This window comes from Onychostoma macrolepis, chromosome 03, assembly GCF_012432095.1.
Source record: "Onychostoma macrolepis isolate SWU-2019 chromosome 03, ASM1243209v1, whole genome shotgun sequence".
Lineage (NCBI taxonomy): Eukaryota > Metazoa > Chordata > Actinopteri > Cypriniformes > Cyprinidae > Onychostoma > Onychostoma macrolepis.
This window is the reverse complement of record NC_081157.1, coordinates 21,047,106-21,058,349: the sequence shown is the minus strand read 5'-3', so window position 1 is coordinate 21,058,349 and position 11,244 is coordinate 21,047,106. Positions and strand designations below refer to the sequence as shown.

The window sequence follows — 11,244 nt, the reverse complement described above, 5'->3', positions numbered from 1 at the left end:
GGCCATGTTGTTTTTATAATTGCAAACTATTCAAACTCAAACTTACAGGGAAAATGTTTTTTTTTTTTTTTCTAATAAAGACTGTCATGCAGAAGCTTACAGGAATGGTGACGGTTTAATTCGTTTATAGTCTGTGTTTTAATTCTGCTGGTTGTATTTAGGCTTCAGAAGCAGGCTTTATTTGTGAAGATCAAAACATGAACAAAACATGTAAGAATCATAAACGTTTGTTGATCACAGAACTTATTTTCTGCAATAATCCAAAGGCCGATGGAAAAATCCCATTGGGTTTTTGTGTAGGAAACCAGGGTGATGCGAACTTCTGGGTAGGCCTACAAAAAATATATCATCCCTCCCAGATTTTAAGATGCACATTGCTGAGGCTCAGTGTTGTTTTTGTTTCCTATAACAATCGAGTTGGGCTAAAAATGAAAATCTATAATTTGAAACTGTAAAATTTTAAGACACTAATTGTGTCTCAATAAAAAAGAATACCTATCAAGATGGAACACTCATGAAGTTACAGTTGAGTAGCCTGTTATCAGAATAACAGTGCCTTGATTCAATTTTCCATTTCCAGTGTAACAAATGAACTGGAGGTAAAGCTGCAATTTACAATCTGGCCGTTTTGGGAATGTCTTGTCCTTCAGATTCCTGAAGAGCTGTTCCACAAAGAGAAGGCGCTCCTAATGCATGCACAGGCGGGGAGCCCATGAGCAACGAGCCAAAGAACCATAATAACATATAAGGCAATTGTCATGTATTGACCCCTCCACACTAAACTCCATCATCTTCTCCATAACTCTCAAACCATGGATGGACAGAGCTAGGGACATGGGTGATAATAGACACTGGCTCTGTTTCTTCTTCTGAACGTTTTATTTCTGGTGAGACATCACAAATAGAATTTACATTGGCCACATGTTTTCATTGTGTTTATTACGCTTTTGAATAAGAAGAACAAACTCATCTGTAAAGCATTAGCTATATAAACCTCATACACTTAAATAATATTTTGGAAATCCTTTAGATAGCCTACATACCAGAGTCATCAGTCACATGGCTGCATAGGAGACTCCAGACTCTTAGTAGTGGCCTCCACAGACATTCAAGAATGGTACCTAGTGTACAGTACAAATATTTTATCCTTCAACCAGGTGCCTCCAACAATAGCAAAGCAAAGCTTGAAGAGGGTCGCACATTGGACCAGAAGCGCCACGTCTTTAAAATTCAAATAGCCTACATTGTTTTCTGTGAGTCTCCGTACACCATGGAGACTGTTCAAAAACTTGCCAAACCACTTCTACATTTAAATTACAGTAAAACAGAAAAAACACAACTAAGCCAGACGCTATTAAAAAATAGTGCGCGCACATTACTATGATTATGGTAATTTCAGCGAAAGAACAAAGAAGAGAGAGACACTGCTTTCAGTGCGCTTTTCTTTGAGTTGACCAGCAAACTGTGAGATAATGTAAAAAGATGTCATATTTGAATATGACTCGTCTGCTTGCAAAGAAAGAAAGAAAGAAAGAAAGAAAGAAAGAAAGAAAGAAAGAGCGTGCTTTAATAAAAAGCAATTTAGTAGGGAAGAGAGAGAATCGCGCAACAGGTTGTTTCCAGATGAGCACGCCTGTAGATCGCCGAAAACGCTCGTATGGATTTGTATTTGTATTGTTGCTTTTCTGTGAGGTTAATGGTATTTTTATCTCGATCCCTAACCTCAAACCTAACCTCAGAAACCTATAAAAATCACTAACCCTAACCAATGAGCAGCAACGACCCAAAGAACCATTATAACATGAAGCAATAATCATGTAAAATCCATCTCCATTCTCAAACCATGGATGGACAGAGCTAGGGACACTGTTTCTGATCTTCTTAAAGTTTTATTTCTGTTAAGACAAATAGAATTTACTTATGCTTTCATTGTGTTTCTTAAGTTTTTGAATAACAAGGACAAACTCTGCAAGTTAACTGATCTGTAAAATAGGCCTATTATAAGCCTTATAGAAAGATGGAACGTGCTTAAAGAAATTTAGTAGGGATGTGTGTGTGTGTGTGTGTGTGCGCGCGCGGTGACTCAGGACGCTGTCTGCACTCACAAAGGTTAGTTTCCCATAAAATCACATTATATTTGTCCCAAATTACTGTAAATGTACATAATGACTTCATCCTAGGCTGGAAGATTGTGTGTTGTGCATCTTTCAGCTCGACATTTGTCTTTCTGTCTGTATGCATTATAGAAAGCTAATAATAGCCATAGATCGCGCGTTCTCTTTCCATTTGCTCCGTCAAACTAATTCAAACTTGGTTGATTCCTGAAGTGAACTTTTCTATTAACTATTTTGGACTGCTGTCTTGACGAACTTGGTGCGATGTGAGCGTTAGACGCGGAGCTGCCTTACATTCTTATTACTCCGTCCATGTATTAAATGCGCGTCCTTGAATGCGCGCAGTTTTCTAGCGTATTTACTTCAGCTTATCAGGTAATATCAATGGTATGACTATGACATATTTCAGATGCATCCGAAATTACAAAAACATATAGCGCCGCTAGGGTTTCTGGGCCCCTGGACAGCATTCGCTCAGGTTAATTGTTTGATCAAAATTATTGCTAGGGACAATTTGGTAGTCGCTGGATATTGGTAGGGACATGTCCCTGGCGTCCCAAATTTTATTTGACGTTGGCATTCATGCGTGTGAAGTTCCAGATATAGCCTATATAAATGCGTTATAGCTGATAGAAAGTAGAAAAGAAATGCCAAGCCATCATGTCTATGACTACGTTTAAAAAGATACTGCAATTAAAAGTACACAATTCTCACCTTCTTTATTCATTTCCATGTCAGTCTGGTAATTGTCTTTAGTAATTCTGGTACTTTAAATACAACAACAAACACGCTGCTGCAGATTTCCCAGGTAGTGCCATGCACTAATAGTGCATGAAATAAGTGTCCGTTCTATTATGTGCATGCGAAAAGTTCAGCTATTACGGGAAGCACCCTTCTTGTCATTTCTGACTCATAACAGTATCGATTCACTACACATATGCACTCATAAAAACTGTAAAGAGAGCCATAAACACAGCAAAGTACCAAAAAAACTCAATTTTATTTTTCAGCAAATGCAGGACTGCAACATGTCATTTAGTTTGAGAAAAAGATTTTGCAAACACAGACACTTCAAGTAAATCATTAAACTGATTAAACTATATATATATATATATATATATATATAAAATAAAAAAAACTTGCAATGGACACTGCAAAGTCAGGGCAGTGATTACCGCTCCATCTCAGACGGTCACACACAATGGCACCATCAAAATAAGAACAAAATAACAAAATAAGAGGGATCATAAACATTGCATGCTATTCTTATTTAGTACTGTCCTGAATAAGCAATTTTACATAACAGATATTTACATATACTGAACTTATAAAAATTACACTGAATTTATAAAAAGTTATTTATAAATTTATAATTTATAAAAATGTTCAACAGTTTACATACACTGTAAAAAATGAGATTTTAACGGTAAAAAACTGTGAAAAAGCTACGGTAAAAACCTGTTAAATGGTTAACGGTAAGTTCCCCTAATATATACGGTGAAAAACTATAATAGACATTTCAGACGATTTTACGGTGAAATACCGCTTTTGGAAGTGGAAAAAGAATGTAAAATTTACAGAGGAAAACCGTAAATTGACGTTCCCAGAATTCCCTGCGTTGCATTTAAATTTTTTTTCGAATTTGATGTTTTTTCTTTGAAATAACTAGGTTTCTTCTTAGTCTTTTCTTATCAGTTATGTTTATTAGGGTTGTATGTTACATCTAATGTTGTTAAATTAATGTTTATTGCATATTTCAGTTTAATGAGTCTCACCATGATGGTGTTTAGTGCTTGTGTGAATGACACTGTGCACCTTCTATATATGTTATTATTTAAAAGCTGCTTGTGATGCGCTTCGGTTCATCATGTGACTTTCTCATCACCACCTGCATTTGGTGGTTATCAGTGTATTTCAAAGGTACAAAACTGATTTCAGTATATCAATAGATTGTTACATTAACATTATATCAGTTTACGGTATTTAACTGTAAATTTAAGTTAAAATTGTAAAACCTAAAACGTTGGTACCGTATATTTTACGGTATAATTCTGGCAACCACTGCTGCCGTTTTTTTACCGTAAATGTTACGGCACCTTTTTTTACAGTGTACACTTAAATCTTAATACTGTGTCATTACCTGGATGACTCACTGCTGTTTTGATGTTTTGTGAGTTTTTCATGAGTCCCTTGATTGTCCTGCACTGCAGGTTCTACAATCTACTTACGATTAAAGTGTTTTGGGAAATGCAGCCCAGAGCAGTTCAGAAAAAATCCTCCAAGTCATGCAAATTCTTCTGCATATTTGGCCCCTGTCCAACAATGTCTTATGATTTTCAGATCCATCTTTTCATTCTGAGGAAAACTGAAGGACTCGTACACATCTATTATAAAAGGTGAAAACATTCACTGATGCTCCAGAAGGAAACAACACATTAAGAGCTGGGGGTGTAAACTTTTGAACAGGATGATAATGATGAGTAAATCATATTTGTTCATTCTTGTTCTTTGTTCTGTTTAACCTGATTATCCAATTCAAATAGCTTGCACCCCTGCGTCTCTTAATGCATTGTGTTGCTTTCTTGAGCATCAGTAAATGTGTTTACCTTTTGTAATAGTTATGTATGAGTCCCTCAATTGTCCTCAGTGGAAATTGTCCTCAAATGTCCTACAGTCACTGCTGGAGAGGGTTCAAATTTGCAAAAGATGCTGGAAAACCTGAGAATGTCCAGGACCTTGAGGATTTTTCTGAAGAAAAGCGGGCATTTGAACTGCTCAGGACAAACAAAGGACTTGTGAAACACTATGACAAAACAAACATGAACCACTATTCCTTTTTTTTAAATCAGCTATAATTCTGACTGAACATAAACATCTGTTAAAAGAAATAGCTTCATCAGGCCAGTCCTAAATAATAAATTAATAAAAATCTTATTATTTTGTTTGATAACATTATGCATATTCTGCAATGTGATGTAAACTTTTGACCACAAACGTATGTATGTGTGAAACAGTGAGTACAGCAGGCTAATTTCAGTGAAATATCAATAGGCTACCCCTATCATCCTCTGCCATGTCCTTTCTGTTTATTTTGTGGAAACTGTCACTGGTGGTTCTGTCACATTTTCACAGTCCTTCTTCAGATGAATGGTTTGGTCTGGGAACAGAGGATCCTGTGAAAAAATAAAATATAATAAAACACATTTTCTCTAAATACATTGTACAGTTTTCATTGCTTAAGCACGAGCTAGAATGATGAAACATAACATGATAATACACATGTCATGATAACAGTAAGCTATTTTGTTAGCTGAATTGTACAGCAATTCACGAGTTCTCATATGTACGGTGACCGGGAGGGGACATGTTCGGTTCACTTAGTTTTGTCGCGGCCACGAGATTATTTTGTCGAGGTAACGACATCCTTATGTCGTGGTCACGCAATACAGTGATCAGCGATAATGATAAGCCTAATACTCACAATAAAAATAATAAGGTCGTATAGATCATAACACAGTCTCGGAGGTAAGTGGATTATTCTTCACCTGAAATGTTTGTCTTTTCATCCTGAAATACGAGGCAAATGTTGGATCACAATAAGGAACCAGTTTCCACAAATCCTTCACTCGATTGGGATGCTCTCTTTTATTCTGGACAGCAAGGGCAGTGACTGTAACATCGAGCGTATTTTGCAGTATTAAAACACGTATTTATACCGATTTCATCAGGCTCCGAAAAGTCTTCAAAAAGAACACAAATGATCTTCTCAGCTGCCAGTTGCAACTCTTGCATCATCAGAACAGGGTGTTCAACGCACCACCGTTTCCGTTTAATAAACGTTTTGCACCATTTTGTCAGCCCAGTTCTTCCACAGTAGCACGCAGCAGAATAATTATAGTCCTCTCTGCTGCTGCAGTAGAACGGATTCTTAAGGCATTCATTGCAACTACATTTCATTGTTTTTCATCAAACAAACAGACTAATGAATAGCTCAAAACTTTTTTAAAATTTTTTATTAAACAATTAGCCATGTACAAACAACGTGGCAATATCAGTACATTTTTACATTACAACATACAGAACAGGTGCATGAAGAAATACAAATATGTATATATATATATATATATATATATATATATATATAAAAACATTTAAAAAAAAAAAAAAAAAGTAAATATAAAAGGGGGCTATGTTTTTTCCTGTAAATCATATTCTTCTATAAAGGACAAAGGATTTATTGCATTTTTCTTTTTCATCACTTTGAGGGCTTTATGAATAGCTCAACACAGCTCATACCGAGGCACAGGGCTTTCTTCCGTGTACCAGCAGTAGGGGGGGTCCGTGAAATGATTTGCTATAGCCTACTGCATTTTACAGACTGCTGAAGTCGCTTTTTTTTATCATGATACATACTGTGATTTATTCCAAAGTGACTTATATGATGCATTTAACGTCAAATAATCGAAATGAAGCCTTTTGTATTCGCTGTGGTTCATGTTTGTGGCATTCGCCGGACAAAATGGAGATGGAGACCAAGACGCGCTAAAGCAACGTATTCTGTCGTTCTCTTTATTTTTCAAAGGAATTTGTAGTTCTTTTGAACATAACGCTACACAAATAAAAACATACATTTTACCATACGACTATAAATGACAGAATATTAAGTTATTTCCCCTCTATGGGGAAAAATCCAAGTGAACATCAATCAGTACTCAATATTAATTTAAACTGCTTTATGACTGCTGCTTATTTCCTGTGCACTTCAATACTGGTCTGCACTTGACTGTAGTCGCGTCTGTCTGCTTATTGAGTTTATTTAACCCATCGCAATTTATTGGAACTGTGTGACACCTTAATGTTGTTCTAAAGGCTTATTACTTTTTTTCAAAACACACAAAAATGTCCTGTGTGCAAGCGCATATCCTTTAAAGTTATCGATTATAATCAATTTTAATAAAACACAAGACCACATTATAAAACTCTAAGAGTAAGCTATTTAATATCTGTTGTTCTCCGTTGTCAGTCAGAATGACAGTTCTTACGTGAACGTTATATATATATATACCCAAGCCAATTTATTATTCTTTCCTTTAGTGTGTAAAATATTTATTTTGAAACAAAATAATTAATTACTTAATTAAACAAACAGACTTACTGGGCAGCAGGGTAGGCTATGACAGTCGTCATATCATACCCTGCCATGCCCAGCTGATGCAAAGAATAGAATTTATCTCTACACAGAAGAAAGCCCTGTCTAGGCTCTGCCCCGGTACGAGTTGTGTCGAGCTATTCATTAGTCTGTTTGTTTGATGAAAAAAGATTAAATGCAGTTGCAATAAATGCGTTAAGAATCCGTACAACTGCAGCAGCAGAGGACTATTATTCTGCTGCATGGAAACTGCAGAAGAACCGATTTGATCTTCGGCTGACCAATCAGCAGAAAGGGGAGTTTAATTCCTGCCCATGTGTAGAAATCGAATATTCAAGCTGTTATTCATTTTTCTATACCTGAACAAAAATTAAAATTTAAGCTGAATTCTCTTTTTTTGGAACGAATGATACACGGATTGATATGTACCGAGTATTTATGTGTTTTTAACCTATATCACAGCAGTGTCCATCTGTGAAGGATGTACGCTGTCAAACATACACCACTGTCAGCCAATCATAGCAGTGGGCGTTTACTATCAGTCTACAATCCTCCATGCCTATTCAAACAAAGCACTCTGACGAGGGGGGTTAAAAACAGAGAAACAGAATCAGAAAATAGCCTATTACTTCTAAATCATGTTTTTTGATGTAAAAATCTTGTTAACCTTAAAAGGGGATCTCAGAGAATGGTACAAATAAAAAAGGCAGTGCATGACACCTTTAAAAAAAACAAAAAAAAACAATAACATTTGACATTAGTAACTTTTCGCACCTTCAGTCAAATCCTCCACAAACTCAAGATGGGGGGCAGCAGGAGCACCAAATCTGTCCAGAACAGCAACTGGATCTCTCCACTTCACAAATGAATTGTTCAGAGTGATCTGTGAACCAATTCAACAGGTTCATCAAAAGAATCATCTTAAAAGAATGATTCTATCAGACATCACGGTCATGTCTTCAAATACACGAGGAGTGAACAACGACATTTATGATATGTAGTGGCGCAAAAAGTAAGATACTATGCTTTGACAAAGTAAGAAACTACTCCAATAAAGTATTTATTTATATTCAGCCTATGCATAATTTGGAAGCTTGATGCTTTGACTTCTTTTGAAACTATTTTATTTTAAAGAAGAAATATTCTTTCTTACTGGTCTTAAAAATACTGTATTTCACACTCTCAGCTGTGTGCTGTATATCAGCCCTGATATTCTTGCTTATGATGAATGAGGAATGAATGAGTGATTGACTGAATTCATTTGACACCAGAAATCTCAACACTGTGGGTCAAATTAAATCTTAGCGGCAACACGTGGCAGGGCTCCCTATTACCATTAAATAGATAAGATTATGCTCTAATGCTGCTTTGTATGGACCGGATCAAAACAAACGTAGGTCCAGAACTCCTTCTTCATACATGGAGCGAGAGCGCCACCTCGACACCAGTTCCTCTCGGGAATTTGCAACAGATGTGGCTGGGGCAACAATGATTTCAAGGGGGCCAATCCTCCATCTTATAAATGCTAAACTTAAAGCTGTTTCTTAATCTTGATCCAAGTGTTCTGTATGGAAAAAGAATGGAAAGGCCATTAGCATTATACAATTTAACACTTCAACACAATGACATCAATCATTTAAAATGAAGAAATTCTTATGCAAATAATTTGATTCTGATCAAAGCCTGTCCAGTAAGTGAATGAAAGACTGTCACATGTGTCTCACCTGTCTAAACTGTCCTGATAATACCTCCACCTTCACCATAACTCCATGGTCGTACAGAGCTCACACCAGAAGACGGCGCTGTTTCTTCCACTGAGAGCTGAACGTCTGTTAACGCGTTACATAAATCACATTACCTCTGGTCAGAACGTTTTCAATGTGTTAATAATAAACTTTTATTATTTTTAATTTCTTAAAGAATAATATTAGTACACACCAGAGTTATCATGCACACAGCAGCACAGGAATCTCCAGGCTATTCTTAGATGCCACCATAAAAATCCAATAGCTGTGGTGAGAAATACTCAAATTAGGATAATTCTTAGAAAGCGAAACATTTGTGTAATCAAATATAAATCTGATCTTGATTTGCCATTTTACATGGTAATATACTCGCTTCGATAAACAGTTGTGAAAACGTTATTTACTGTCATATCGAGTGCTTAAAAGTTTCTCGACCAGTGTCTGATTTTAATGCCACTGTTTATGCATTTAAACATCTTGAACTGCATAAATTCGCTTGAAATGGCGATTATTATAAGTTACGATTAATAATGTCGTCCATCTTGTTAAAAACAGTACAGGAAGAAGCAAATACACAGTCCGTGTGAGCAAGACATAGTTTGGCAATGCATATACGGCTAAAACAGAACAATTCTGACCTGTGTTGCTATTTTCCATATTGAATTCCATTCGTATTTGTTGTTTAAAGTTCGTTGTTTGGTTTCGTCTATGAGCACAACACGAAAGCATTCGGATTTCCCGCGGATCGCGAACGCCCTTCTCTGACGCGTCTGTTACATCAGGAGGAGGCTGTACCAGATCGCCTCACATTATAAAACCGTCACCAAAATGAGCAGTTTGAGCGTATTTATAATGAAAACGAACATTTGTTCTAACTGAACTTCCGAAATATTAAACTTTACTTCATAGGCTACCTATATATTATTTACCCAACGTTGATTTTGCGAATGTGAGGTGTTATTAAAACATTGGACGAGGTGTACATAAATTAAATATTTGTATTTAGTCTAATAGTCTAAACTAGATCATAGTAACCAATAAAATACTATAAATAACCCGAACTGCTGTGTGCTCGTAATGGCTGTAAGTACATTCTTTTTTGTTATAAAGATAAAAATGGAGGGAAACACTATAGTTTCATAAAAGCTACTTACCTTTTAAAGTTTTCCCCTCTCACTCCCCTGCAAACCATCGCCTAACAGGAGGTCCAATGTAGTGCAAAAAAGGTTTAAAAACGTACGTTGCCATGTTTTTACAAGCATTTTCATGATCCGACTGAAGAGTATGTTCTTCTGCAGAGCTCTGTTACAGATTGCAGGCTGTGAGATATTACCGCGAAAATGACGTGCTCTTGCGCTTTCTGTTTGAATCGCGCACACACTGGACAAACGGAAGTCCGCCTCTTTTTCCGCGAACTGATCCTGTAAAACGTTTCTTTTTATCTGGATCTACATTTTTTGCCCATTCATTTTTATGACCTTTTCAACCACGTCTGATGCACAACCGAGCTTGCAGTAGCAGTTGCTGGCAATAACATATTTTTGCAAGCTGAGAATATTTATTTCTATCTATATCTATCTAAAAAGCTATAGCGTGTGTAAGCTGCTGGTTAGGCATCATATTTCGCTGCTGAAGAGTTACACTGTACAGCTAGTAAACTAGTAATACAACACATTCTCAACAATTATGCTTTAAGCAGTGTATTAGTAGTTAGCATGCTAGCTACACTCCAAGAAAAGTCTGGAAAAATAGGGCTAATCTACTATGTTAATACGAAATACTTTCCGTATTGGTTTTTTACCTGCATTTTAAATTACGCATTGTGTTTTCGGGTTACAGGGTTACAATGGATGATGGATAATATCCTGGAAAATTACTAGTAGCCTATCTTTTCCATTTTTCTTAACTGATCAACCATCGCAAGTACAAGCTACTAACAAAGTGTATCATAAATGAACAATTTTTCAGTTATTATTATTATTAAATTGAAGAAGTGCAAATAGCAGCTAACTCAATTCACGTGATGTGTGTACTGGCATCTTTGGTTTTCTTTTTGTGTAATTTGGATGGAAAATGTGTGTGTTTTTATTGTCTGAGTCACTTATCAAAATTTGCTAAAAGTTGCTAAATAAATTTTAAAAATTGCTAAATTTGTTGTTAGGTGCTTTTGGAAGAAAAGGTTGCTAGGGTAGTCTGAAAAGTTGCTAAGTTGGCAACACTGATTACACAAGCTGTC

The 11,244-nt window shown here is 36.2% G+C and overlaps 1 long non-coding RNA gene across 3 annotated transcripts; it reads right to left on the bottom strand.

Moving 5' to 3' along the window:
• Positions 1-4,733: 4,733 nt before the first annotated feature.
• Positions 4,734-11,184, bottom strand: LOC131536627 (uncharacterized). Of its 3 annotated transcripts, XR_009270030.1 has the most exons (5): positions 10,163-11,184; positions 9,202-9,273; positions 8,988-9,092; positions 8,038-8,827; positions 4,734-5,287 (listed from the first exon to the last, which is right to left on the bottom strand). It is a non-coding gene; the product is annotated as an uncharacterized LOC131536627 (long non-coding RNA). The 3 variants fall into 3 exon arrangements; XR_009270029.1 differs by lacking the exon at positions 4,734-5,287 and having other exon boundaries at positions 6,226-8,827; XR_009270031.1 differs by lacking the exons at positions 4,734-5,287; positions 10,163-11,184 and adding an exon at positions 9,647-10,146 and having other exon boundaries at positions 6,226-8,827.
• Positions 11,185-11,244: the final 60 nt, after the last annotated feature.